At 38.9% G+C, this 13,804-nt stretch overlaps 1 non-coding gene across 1 annotated transcript; it reads right to left on the bottom strand.

The window, feature by feature from the left end:
• Positions 1-4,012: 4,012 nt before the first annotated feature.
• On the bottom strand, positions 4,013-4,119 carry LOC118483649. Its single transcript, XR_004870936.1, has one exon. It is a non-coding gene; the product is annotated as a small nucleolar RNA R71 (small nucleolar RNA).
• Between the last annotated feature and the right edge of the window lie 9,685 nt (positions 4,120-13,804).

Raw genomic sequence — 13,804 nt, 5'->3', positions numbered from 1 at the left:
AGAAATTTTGACGGTTTCTCCATTAGCTGTCTCTACTAGACATTCTTGTGGGAGTTTAGTTAATGATTGATTTAGAAGTTTGCAAAACGAAGTATTGATAAAACTTTGGTTTGCACCAGAGTCAAATAATACTTTAGCAAAAACATCATTAACTAAAAACGTACCAGCTATCACGTTCGGAATCATCTTGGCTTCATCTGCAGTCAGAACAAATGCTCTAGCATTTTTAGTGTTCTTGTTGTTTGCAGCTGGAGCCAATTTCGGAAAATTTGGCTTAATGTGACCTTTTTCTCCACAGTTGAAGCACAGTCCATTAGTAGGTTTTCTTCTGCAGGTTTCTTCCTTATGCCCTTATACCTTGCAGAAATTGTAGTAAGTGGAGCATCTCCCTGAATGCTTCTTTCTGTAGGCCTTGCAGTATGGTGCAGAGGTAGAACCTACATTCCTACGATTGGAATTCCCATAACGGAATTCTTGGGTAAGTCTTTGGGTTAGGTTTCTCCTCTGGTCTTTTTCTCTAGTACGGATTAATTCATCTGTCAAGGTATTTGCTAGTTCTATAGCTTCTTCTATGGTTTGGGGTCTAGCTGCCTTGACTACATGTCTAATCTCTCCAATTAATCCCCAGATGTATCGGGAGATTAATACCGGTTCAGGTGATGCAAGGGTTGGTAGTATTCTAGCATATTCACAGAATGTAGTAGTATAACCCTTACTATCTACTCCGGTCATCCTAAGGTTTAGAAACTTATTTGCTATCTGTTCCTTTTCATTGGGAGCGCAGAATTTCCTTTCTACCATATTTTTAAATTCCTCCCATTCCATGTTGTATGCCCTATCACTTCCTCTTGACTGGAGGATAGTGTTCCACCATTCTAAGGCTGAGTTCTTAAACAGATTAGAAGCAAACATTATCTTGTCTTCTTCAGCACATTTGCTTATTTTTTGTTGTCTGCTTCCTTAACAGTTTGAATAATAAATCTATGATTCCTTGTGCCACTATGTGTTGAATGGCACTATTATCCACTTGGTTTCCATTGTTATTGTTGTTCGGATTCTCATTATTCAGATTATTGTTATTCGGGTGGTTATCACTCTAGTTTTCCTGGTTCACTTCGTTGTCCATCAGAATTTTAAACATTTACCACGTATTAATATCACAAAATAATATTTGAATATAGCCAATCACATGTCACGCACTTTGGTCAAAAGCGTCGAGCATTGCGACTTTACTCTATTCATATAATATGCATCTATTACACACCAGTACTGAAAATAAAATTACAATACTGACTGAAATTTAAAGTTACACTAATAGTAATAGGCATTCGTAGTTTTTTTTTTCATACACATACTGATGTGCACAAAATGCAACATATAAATTACATCAAATGTGGCATAAAACTAACCTTTTTTTAGTACTAATGTTGGAAAAAGTATGCTTTTGTCTTCCTTTTGTATTTTCAGGATTAAGTGAGCTCAAATGAACAAAAGAAGCAAAAAGGCAGCTAAATCTAACATAAATACAAGAGAAGGAACAAACGTGACATGCCCGACCCCCCGACATCATCTTCCCGAGCAAAAACAAGAAAGCAGAAGACTGAACACGCCCCGTGCTTAGTGAGCACGAGGGCGTGCCCAAGTGTCAGCAGAAAAGACAAAGTTGTAGAAGCTTCTATTGCCCACCACAGGGCCGTGCTCAGCGGACACGGGGCCGTGGTCAACTAAAAGATTCGCAAAATCCAGGAGAATCTTGATAGTACAGATATGCATCTGCACACGGGGTCGTGCTCAGCGGACAAGGGGGCGTGGTCAGATAACTGCAGGCGCATTTATTGCAATTACAATTAATGAAGGGAGAGACAATTGGACACGGGGCCGTGCCCGAGCTTCTGTTCAGCCTATAAATAGGAGTGCTTGGAGCTCTTGCAACTCATCCCTTGGCACACCACCTCTCTCACACTTCATCCACCACACACCACCATCACAACACCATCATCCACCACCATCATCCATGGTCCATCATAGAGTGTGTGAGTCATCTCGGGATCCAAGATTGATCGTAAGAGTTCTTGACAATCAAAGGCCATGTTTGCCTAAGTCTCTTACATCACTTGGTGAAGACAAGTGTTTAGTGTAATACTTTTTTATTTTTAATCTTTTGCACTTTTTAATTGGTTTTGTATTAATGACTTTAATTACTAGTTTCTTATGTTGAAGGTGATTCTTCCTTATCGTTTGTCCGTGGTGTCTTGGCATTATTTTACTGTCTATATAAAATAAAAGATTTTCACCATTCATATCTCCACGGTCTATATGGAGGTATGTTGGCTACCTGGTCGGGGGTTAAGGGAACGGTTTGGTAAGAGTCTTGCCATTGTTCAGTGTATAAATCCTGCAAAGGACCTGGGACAAATTTAGTAGGACCTCCTTCAATACCCACCGGTATTGGATGGCGGGGGTCCAAACTCTTTGATCCCCTCATAAGTTAAACTACTATTAAAACTTTAACCCAGCTACTTAGGACTGTATCCCTGCTGACTCAGACTACTTAGCTGAGGCTAACGTCGCCTTCAAAAGAGGGGCCTACCACATAATGCATTAATAACTTAATTAATTATCTTTCAATAATCCGGCCCTTTAGGATTGTATCCTTGCTAACTCAAACTACTGGGTTGAGGGTAACGTCGCCTTCAAAAGAGGGGCCTACTACAATAACTAAGATAATATCTTAAACCAGTGCAAAAGTGTGAAAATAATCAAAGGTTACACTACACACGAGTGGGATCCAAGTGATTCATCTTGTCTGTCTGTTTTATTTTTATTTTTATTTTCAGCATTTTAATTAGTTTTATTTTTCTAGTTTAAAAATCTTTTTTCTAACATTTTGATTTGGTTAGACGTTGAGGATAAACCGGTACTAAAAGCTCTTGTGTCCTTGGACGACCTCGGTATCTTACCAACACTATACTACGTCCACGATGGGTGCACTTGCCCATATGTGTGTTTAGTGTTAGTAAATATCGTATTTTATAAATTTAAAACTTGGCTAAAAAGTGTAAAAGGGCTTAAAATATACACCTAAAATAATATACACACTTACGCACATCAAGTTTTTGGCACCGTTGCCGGGGACACAAGGATTTTAAGAAAGTTAGGAATCAACGGCCTAATCATTTTTTTATTTTTCTTTTTACTTTTTAGGATTTTTCTTAGTTTTTCAGCTTCTGCAGAGCTCAACACGGGTCGTGCCTGGTCGAACACGGGTCGTGCCCAGCATTGTCACTGGCAATTTTTATTTTCCGAGTTATAGAGAGCTGAGCACGGGGCCGTATCGGTGCAACACGAGGCCGTGTCCAACTTTCCAGTAACAGGGATCCGGAAAACAATCACTGTATCTCCAACCACGGGCCGTGTTCGCTGAGCACGGGGCCGTGGTGAACTTCCTGACCAACAGTCTTTTCTGTTTTTATTGCAGGACTTGGAACCGGACACCACATCTGAACTTTCTACGTAGTGTATGAGCTCCAGTTCTAGTAGAGACATAAAAGAACCTCTAGAAGAACCCGAACGCTTTCTCAGAAAAACACTTAAAGCTAATAACCAAGAGAAAGTTTCGGAGAACCCACTTCCAATGGCGGACGAACGTACCCTCATGGATTACCTGCGTCCCACCGTGGGTAATCTCGGTGCCGCTATCAATGCACCGAATGTCGAAGCTAAAAACTTCGAACTTCGGCCAAATTTGATAAAAATGCTTCAAAACTCCGCAACCTTCCATGGGCTTGTGGACGAGGATCCCCATCTACATATTACTAATTTCTTGGAAATATGTGATACCTTTCGGATCAATGGAGCATCGAATGACGCCATCCGCCTTCGAATGTTTCCTTTCTCACTAAAAGACCGAGCAAAAGCTAGGCTCAACACCCTCCTAGTTGGTTCGGTAAACACCTGGGATGAACTAGCCCAAAAATTTCTATATAAGTATTTCCCTCCCGCTAAAATGGATAAATTAATGACTGAAATTAATACTTATTTACAAGAGGATGGGGAATCCTTATATGAAACTTGGGAAAGGTTCAAGGAGCTATTGCGAAAGTGTCCTCATCATAGTCTTGCGGTATGGCAACAAGTATCCACTTTCTACAATGGGTTGTTGCCACACACAAGACAAACACTTGACTCTAGCTACGGGGGACTCTTAGGTAATCGCCGCCCACATGAAATATACAATCAAATTGAGGAAATTGCTCAAACCAATTTTCAGTGGCACACTCCCCGAGGCAATAAATCTATTGCCCCGGGCGCCCATAAGGTTGATGAAAGCACTTCTTTACAAGCCCAAATCGAGGCCCTCTCTTCAAAGATTAAAAAGTTAGAAATGACAAAATCGGTCTCGGTATGGCTTGTGAAGGGTGTGGTGGGCCACATGAAAATTGGAGTTGTATGAAAGAAACAGACGATCAGCAAGAGTCGGTAAACTACATTGATAATAGACCTAGGCCGTCGGGTCCTCCAATGGGTACCTACAACCAAGGATGGCGTAACCACCCTAACCTTGGTTGGAGAGAACCCGGCAATAGTAGTAACCAACAAAACCTAAACCAACGAACAAACTTTCAACAACCAAGAAATGAGTCACAAAATTTTCCTCAACAACAAGGTGGATGAGAAAGGCTTGAAGATACTGTATCTCGCCTTTTCTCCGACACTGAAAAGAAAAACTCGGATCGATTTCAACAATTGGATTCAAATTTTAGAAATCAACAAGCTAGTATACAAAACATTGAAAAACAAATAAATCAATTAGCTAAAAAATTCTCCGAGAGACAACAAGGCGCGTTACCAAGCAATACCGAAACAAACCCAATAGCACAAGTCCATCTAATAACCTTAAGAAACCGTACCGTGGGTTCCGAAGAAGCTCCACCACCGCCAAATGAGGAAAGCACAACACCGCCCCAACAACAGAAAGCTTCTCCTCTAATTCAAGAGCCTACCAAGGCTCCTCAAGTTCCATACCCCGGTAGGTTGATTCGTCAAAAGACCGATGAGCAATTCGCAAAGTTCGAAAATCTACTAAAACAATTGCATGTTAATATTCCTTTTATCGAAGTCCTAACTCAAATGCCCAAATACTCAAAATTCATGAGGGACTTCCACACTCATAAAAGGAAAATTGAATCATTGCAATTAGTTAACTTAGGCGAAGAATGCTCAGCCCTCGTACTCAACAAACTCCCACAAAAGAAAATTGATCCTGGAAGCTTCACGATTCCTTGCTCAATTGGGGAAACCCCCGTTCGCAATGCACTAGCCGACCTTGGGGCTAGCATTAACCTCATGCCCGCATCAATGTTCAAACGACTCGACCTAGGAAAAACAAGTCCTACCAAGATGAGTATACAACTTGCTGACAGATCCGTCAAATACCCACAAGGTGTCGCTGAAAATCTATTGGTCAAAGTCGACGATTTCGTCTACCCGGCAGACTTTGTCATACTAGACATTGAAGAAGACACCGAAGTCCCTCTCATATTAGGGAGGCCATTTCTAGCCACCGCACAAGCAGTGATAGACATGAATGACGGAACACTTACTTTGAAGTTTGGGGATAAGGAAGTGAAGTTTGGGGTCGGGAAGAGAGTAGAGGACGATGACCCGGTCAACTACATGATGGTCATTGATTCGAGTTTGGATGAAGCTCTCCGACGGTGGAACATGGGATGCAAAACATCCCGCTCAGAAAATATATGACCTCACTTTGGGTCTAGCCAAGGACCCTTATAAACGTGGCGCACCACGGAGGCATTCCGCGGAACTATCCTTAATTTAGCTTAGATTAATTTTAGTTTAATTTTAAAAGTTGCAAGAATAAAACACACTCGGGATGGTGAAGGATAACAAGGGAAACGAGAAACATCATCCCATGCACGAAAACAGGGCCATCCGACAAAAATTTCTTCATTACAGTAAGTTCAGCACGGGCCGTGTCCAGCCAACACGGCCCCGTGCTACACAATCTGCAGGAAACGACCAGTTCAGGTAACTAGACATGGGCCGTGTTCACTGAACACGCCCCCGTGTCCAGGCTTCTGTTTCATTTTGTTAAATCTTGTTACTGGCACCTGAACACGGGGCCGTGCCCGGTCACCACGGGGCCGTGTCCAAAGTGCCAGTAACATAAAATTGTGCTTTTTAACACCCTATTACGCATTCAATCAACCTAAAAATTTATTTTTGGGACACATTGAGGACAATGTGTAATTTAAGTGTGGGGGGGGGGATGCTAAAACCTTGAATCTCGCAAGTCCTAATTAACAAGCTTTACACAAAACTCTATTGGAACCGCTAATCACCCCAAATTTTTTCATTTTCTTTTTACTTGTCTAGGTTTAAGTTGGGAATTTCAAGACCTAAAAAGGTTATATTTTTACAAATTTACAATCGATAGCGTCATGATAAAAAAAGAACCAACATAAGAAAATTATGAAACAGCATGACAAGCTTAGTTAAAATTTGATTATATATGCTTGATCACATAAACACCCATTCCCACAAAAGTGAGTTTTGAGCCTTTATTGAGCATACAAATATATATATCTTTACATTAAATGCTCTTTTTTCGTTTCTTGTGTGAACAGACGCTTGGTTCTTGCAACTCTAGAACTTGCCACGACAATGCATTCCCGGTCCTTACCAACTTAAAGCCTAGTAAGTAAATGATGGAGGCATTAGGACTAACCCCTTTTTCTTTCAACACCATTATTTTTATTTTTTTTACCACCTACCCAAAATCCCCCTAGTTAACCCCTTTTAGCATAAACCTTTTCATTTCTTAACCCAAAAACAAAAACCCTTTTACCCACCAAAACCCTTTTTCATTTTAAACCCATTATTTTAGTAACAAAGCTCGGTTTTCTTGTGACATCTTAAAAAAAAAACTGATGAAGTTAGAAATAAACAAACAAAGCTCATCAAAAGAAAGGCTTGTTTGAAAAAAATGCTTCATTAAAATAAAAGGTCACAAAAACAAAATGTTTTACGAAAACCGACGCTTTTTACGCCTTTAGCCTTTTCTACTAACCACTAACCCAACCACCCACCTTTAGCCCAAGCCTAACCCTTCACCCAAAAAGTCCTCTTGATATTTACAAAGGTATATAGTTAAAAAGGAGGAGGATTGATTGCTGAGCAAGTTTATGGTAGGAGTAAGTTCCATGCCGCTCTCGAGTGATTTACTAAAAATACACCTTCGGCCGAGTGTTGAGTGATCCCCCGTGAGGTATGTGAACTTGTATATAAATGAAATTTTAAAAAGGCATGTTATGCCCCAAATAAGTAATTTATCTTATGAAATGTTTTTAATAAATCATGACGAATATGATTGTAATTAGATAAAAATAAAACTTAGTAAAGATCTTGGAAATCCCGACACTCTATGACAAGCCCAAAAACCTTCTCTTCTACCCATTCCATTTGGGAATGAAAAAAACCACATTATAAAGAGTTTTGCTTGAGGACAAGCAAAGATTCAAGTGTGAGGATATTTGATATGCACAAAATGCAACATATAAATTACATCAAATGTGGCATAAAACTAACCCTTTTTAGTACTAATGTTGGAAAAAGTATGCTTTTGTTGGGATTGAACCCTGCCAAAGGAACAGATAATAAAAGCCAAAATTGGATCAGAGCAGTGGATCCAGAATAAGCAGATGTTATGCATGCAAATCTCTCCCCTTGAAAGTGGTTTCAACATCTGCTGACCTCCTATCCGCTGATCATGCAAACTGCTGACCTACAACTGCTGATCAAGTCAAAGACTGTTGAATAACTAAAGCTCTGCTGCTCAATCTACTGCCTTGTTTCAAGCACTGCAGATCATAACAAGTACTGCTGGGTTCACAGCAGTGGAAGGATGCAGTAGCTGTTTATGTTTACTTTATGCAATGAATTGTAACATCAGTAGTTAGCATAGCAGTGTTTGTATAGGTCAGTTGTTAAGAGTTTGTTAGGAGGTTAGATGTCACTTTCCTGGTGACGTCAGCTTAGATGCTCAGTGGTTTGCTAGTGCCTATAAATAGAACAGTGCTCTGTGCTGTTCTGTTTAGCTCTTTCACCATCTTCTTCCTGCACGAACAAATACTGAGCTCGCGTTGAGGGGGAGTTTGCAAAGCATACGTGCAATTGTAATCAAATTTTGAAATAAATTTAAGCATTTGATTCTTTGTTGAAAATGTATGTTTGAAAGCATTTCTTCTGTTTGATTGTGAAAAGTTTGCTTCCATTTAATTTCCGCTGCACAACTCATTCATCAATTCATCTTAATTCAAACACAAATCACAATCAATCCATACGTAGATCCTAACAATTGGTATCAAGCCTGGAAAGTCAAATTTGATTTAACAATCATTTTGACGTAAATAGTTCAGCTCGCAATCGTTGATACAGATAGTTTGTTCGTTTTGTTGAAAAACAGAGCAAGGTTTAATTACCGATAAAGTTGATTAATCAGTGCCTGTAAAACAACCAGGATGTCGTCACAATCTCAAGATGATAAGAATAACATTGGTTCGCTTTTTAAACCTCCTATGCGTAAACGAAATGAATACAACATCTGGGAGAGAAGGATGTGTCACATCCTTGCTCAACAGAACACTAGATGTTGGAGGTCTGTTGTTTTTGGTCCTCATGTTCCGATGGTGCCAAGTGCTGAGGATACAAAGAAGTTCATTCCTAAACTAACTGAAAACTATACTGAATCTGATTTTCAAAAGTTCAAACTCGATGCCAAAGCATTTAGCATCATAGCTTCTGCATTACCCAATGAAATCTATGTTGGGCTGTTACACTGTAACAGTGTCAAAGAATTATGGGATGCATTGAAGGAACAATTTGGGGGAACGAAAGAGGTTATTGAAAACAACAGAGAAATTCTGAATCAGCAGTATGAAACATTTTGTCATATCAAAGGGGAATCACTAACCCAACAATTTGAACGTTTCAGCTGTCTCATTAGTGAACTAAGGCTTGTTAAAGTTACATTTCCAAATGCAACTCAAAATAGCAGGTTCCTTAGATCATTGCCGGAAAAATGGGACACAATTACTTTTATCACCAGGAATTCAACTGAGTTCAAAGATCTGACCCTGTCCCAACTCCATGGTAGACTCCTGACTTATGAAAGGGAGTTAAACCAGAAAAGGAAGTTGCAAGAGTCTGGTAAAGTTGTTGACGACTATTCATTTGGCAGCACAGCTCTGTTTGGTCAGGAAGAATCTGGTAGCAGCAGTAAGGATCAGAGTTATGATCATTTTATTGACATAACTGCTGGTGGTAATTTTAGCAACTCTGATTCTCACTCTGCAAATTACGCTTTCACTGCAAATACTGAAAACCAGATGTCAGATAACTTGTGCTTTGAACTAAATGATTTGCAACATTTTGATCCCACTGACTTAGAAGAGATGGACATTTTGCATCAATTGGCTTTGCTTAGTGTTAGAACAAGCAAATTCTACAAAAGAACAGGGAGAAAATTGCCAGGGCTTCATGGGAATTTAAGGGTGGGGTTGGATAAGTCAAAAATCAAGTGTTACAAGTGTAATAGGCTAGGTCATTTTGCTAGGGAATGTAGGAGTCAAACCACTGGTCCCATAATTACTCATCCTAACTCAAACCCAAGACCACAACAACAAAACATTGTGCACTATACCCAATATGCCCCTGCAGCACATGTTAACACTGCTCATTATGCTGCAACCCTTGTGCCTGTGCATTATGTTCAAACCACTGTTCCACAAATTCAATATGTTCAGGCCCCTGTTCCTCAGGCACAGGTGCAACCTGTTGCTCCTCAACAAGCTACTCAAACAGTGGCTCAACCAGATCAGCAAAGCTTCTTCACACAATGCTTTGTTGATTGGAGCAGCATGCCTGATGAACTTGGTGATGAAAATTTTGCTCTCTATGTGACAACCGGTAATTAACGCCTTTTAATTACGCGATTAACAAACGTTTTAGACGATAATAAATAGTGTTTGAAAACACGAATTAGCTTAATTAGGCTTTTGGAAAGCCTAGGAACGTCTACTTGATTCACGTTACGTGATTTAGCGATTTTCAAGAACTTAAACGTGCAATAGAATTTTAAATGAACCTATTTAATCTTTATATTTTTTTTGGGCATCGGCGTTTTATCTAGATCATTAATTCGCAAACACGCACGTATATGTGTTATATATATATATATATATATATAATACATCCGTTATCTTGTTAGTAAAAATCTCTAAGAATAATGACTACAAAGTTGTTTCATCAATAGAAACATAAATACTCAAGTGCTAAGTAAAATAATGGATGGAACATGCCATGTTCCTTTCTTTTCTTACTTGTCAACGTTTGCATGGGCATGAATACCCATATCAATTGTTTTTTCAGGAAACAAATAAAATGGTGTATACATATATTTATAAAAAGATAATAAATACCGTTCCTTCACATCATATTTTATGCTTTAATTATTCAAATATTTATTTATTTAATTATTTATTCAAATACCCACGCTCTAATATGGCATCTAGTTATATTAAAATGTAAAACCCATGCCTTTTTACTTATGCTAATTGAAACAACCATCATCTCTTTTCTGTTTAATTTGGCTGCATAAAATAATTCCATGAACAAACCAACTCCATCATTAAATCTTGTGGTCTAAGTTAAACTAAATCATCACATCATGGAGCTTACTTCACGCCACCATACTTTCTTAAATTTATGGCCTTATTTCGGATGTTTCCTGACCATACCCTATGAAACCCATACGGTCACCCACATATGACCCCACATCCATTCCTTTTCATGCATCAGATTTTTATAAACTAAAATATAGATAATAACCTCATGTGTCCTTACCGTGTACACCCATATCAGCATTGTTCCCTCTCTGTCTTCTGAATAATACCAAACGCCGGTGAACGGAGAGAGTCCAGCGACTGACGGCCGAAATCCAGGCAACCCGATCCCACCAAAACCCCTTCCTTTCTTCTCATACCCGACACCCCCCTTCGCTCTCCCTCTGTTTTGCGGTTGAACGACAACAGTAGCAGCGCCGCCAGGCGGCGGCAGCGGTTATTCTCCGCCCATCTTCTTCGTCAAACAACTACACACCCACACCGAGTCCTCATCTCCCTCTCGACTTCAGTTCCGGTGACGGAATCGGGCCGGGTCTGCTCGTTTGTCCGGCAAGTTTGCCGACGGTGATGATGAGATGCTGATGAAGACGATGATCGTCGAGCGGTGCTATTTCTCCGGTAAGATGCCTCCTAGTTCCTTATCACCTCAAATATTTTAGATCCCGGTTCTTTTCTTTCGGCCATTTTGTGTGATTTCAGGATGTAGCCGGGGGGGGGGGTTGATGTTGACGATAGCAACCGGCCGGCGTCGGAACTGCGCCGACGACGGCAAGTGACGAAGGTGGAGGTGGTTATGTGGTTCCGTTCAGATGTTTAAGATCTCGGGTCCTGGTTCAAGTTATTTCTGGTTCGGTTCACTTTTGGTTCGGACTTGGTTTATAGTGGATTCGGGTTCGAGTGATGCTTAGTTTGGGTTTCAGATTCAAGATTTTGGTTCGAGTTGGATTGTAACGGGTCACGGTACGACAGGTCAAGGGTAGGTCAAAGATGGTCAACTCAGTCAACTGCGGGTCAAACCCGGTCGACACAGTCAACATGGTCAACACGGGTCAACCGAACAGATTTTGGTTCGGGTCAAACGCAGCCAACGCGAGTCTTGGTAAATTATTAACGACGCAATCGTTATTATATTTTCTTATAAATATCATTTAAACGTGAAGCCGAGCTCGACCCGACCAACTACATTTATATATCGTCAATTTTAAGGATGACTACATTTATTATTTCATATACCGACTGATGGCGCGAAGTTTTGTTCATATATATGTGCATTCATATATATATATATTTATATAATACACTTATATAAAACTTCAATTGTGATGTCTTCATCTAACTATCGGACATATAATATTTATTGGATATGAAGTTCGCCTTGAAAATGTTGAGTTTTGAATATAAATACGACAACTTTTTTTGTCGGGTTATTCCAAAAACAAAGGAAACTCTGTCCGATTCTCCTAAAAATCCGAAACGCGACACGTGATTTTATTCCAAAAATGACGTTTATCAAGGTTTAGTTAATTTTTATAAAATAAGTATAAAAGTATACTTATTTTGGCGATGCTTTATAACGTGAGTTACTAGTTAACCAAAAACCGATAACTTGTGTAAAAATAATTTTAATTATCTATATTTATTTCAAAACACATTGATAACTATTATAAGTTATATTTATTTCAATCATCTAGAATACGAATATTTTTATGAAATGAGTATAGTCGATTATATTCATTTCAAACGTCGAGTTTCGAATATATATATATATATATATATATATATATATATATATATATATATATATATATATACATATGTATATATATTTAGTTATTTCCATCCTACGAAAACTACAACGGTATATTACCGGTATCATATACGATGTTTTGAATTTCGTAACATTATCGATTTACGTATTTCTATTCATGACGATTTCGTAAAATATATTTATATTTATACATATAAATATATATGTATATATATATACATATATATATATATATATATATATATATATATATATCCTAAATCATTCGAAAACTAAGTTGTTTCCGAGACTTAGTTTTATCCCAATTATAACCGAGATCAAATAACCATAAATTGGTTTCTCTAAATCAAGATAATAACACTTCCTTAGAGTCGTTTAGTTAACGATTCGGTAGAGCTCGGACACGTAGTTTAGTTACGTCGTTTAATTAGAAACTTATAATTATTCCTTGATTAGGAATGCTTTAGTTGCACGCTAGCGAGTTCACATTCTTGGAATCACATTACGGAATCACGTTAAGTTAGCTTTGCACAGGATTATCCAAGTGAGTTTATAACCCCCACTTTTTACTGTTTTACATTTTTTTTTATAAAATGTTTTCGGGGATGGAAAGACATGCAAGTTTTGCAAAATCACACAAGGTTTCGATAAATGAATATCACATATTTATAAACCATTTTGCGACAGAATTTCAACGAACTCAAATGGTTTACGAAAAGATTATACTAAACATACCGGTTTTATAAAAACATAAGTGTTTTTCGAAACATGCATGAGTTTTAATAACACAAATGACGTGGGCAAAGGCCCAAGGACATGGGCAGAGGCCCAAGGACATGAATAACTCACACATTATACGTTAACTAGCATATAGTTAAGCTAGGGAATGAACTGTTAGATCAGGTGAGCGAATAGTAATCTCTCTTAAGTGCCATTAATCTTGTATAAGACCAAGGGCAAAAGTGGTAGATCTATCGGGTGTAGCGAGCCCCACTCTTGGGTCCTTGTGTGGCCCATGTGGTGCTTTTGTTGTTCTAACCGGGTGGACCGGGGGAAATCCGCTAGGGTTGAGTGCTTCCTATGTCGCCACACATATTAATGTCCTTGCAAAACATTAATGATCTGCTCATAGACGCTTACATACCAGCTTTTGATACTCAAATTTTCAAATGTTTTTAAGATTCATTTGATGGAAACTCACAAATACATGGATTTACAAACTTTGGTAACGCTTTTCAAATTATACCTAAGTAAGAGGATGCGCTGATCCTGTCTACAAAGGTTCGTTTGGGCTCGGCCCATTCTCTCTCGTGCAATGCACAAAGACTCTTGT

This window comes from Helianthus annuus, chromosome 10 (genome assembly GCF_002127325.2).
Source record: "Helianthus annuus cultivar XRQ/B chromosome 10, HanXRQr2.0-SUNRISE, whole genome shotgun sequence".
Taxonomy (NCBI): domain Eukaryota; kingdom Viridiplantae; phylum Streptophyta; class Magnoliopsida; order Asterales; family Asteraceae; genus Helianthus; species Helianthus annuus.
Note: the sequence above shows the minus strand (reverse complement) of the source record. Positions and strands in the feature narration are given on the sequence as shown.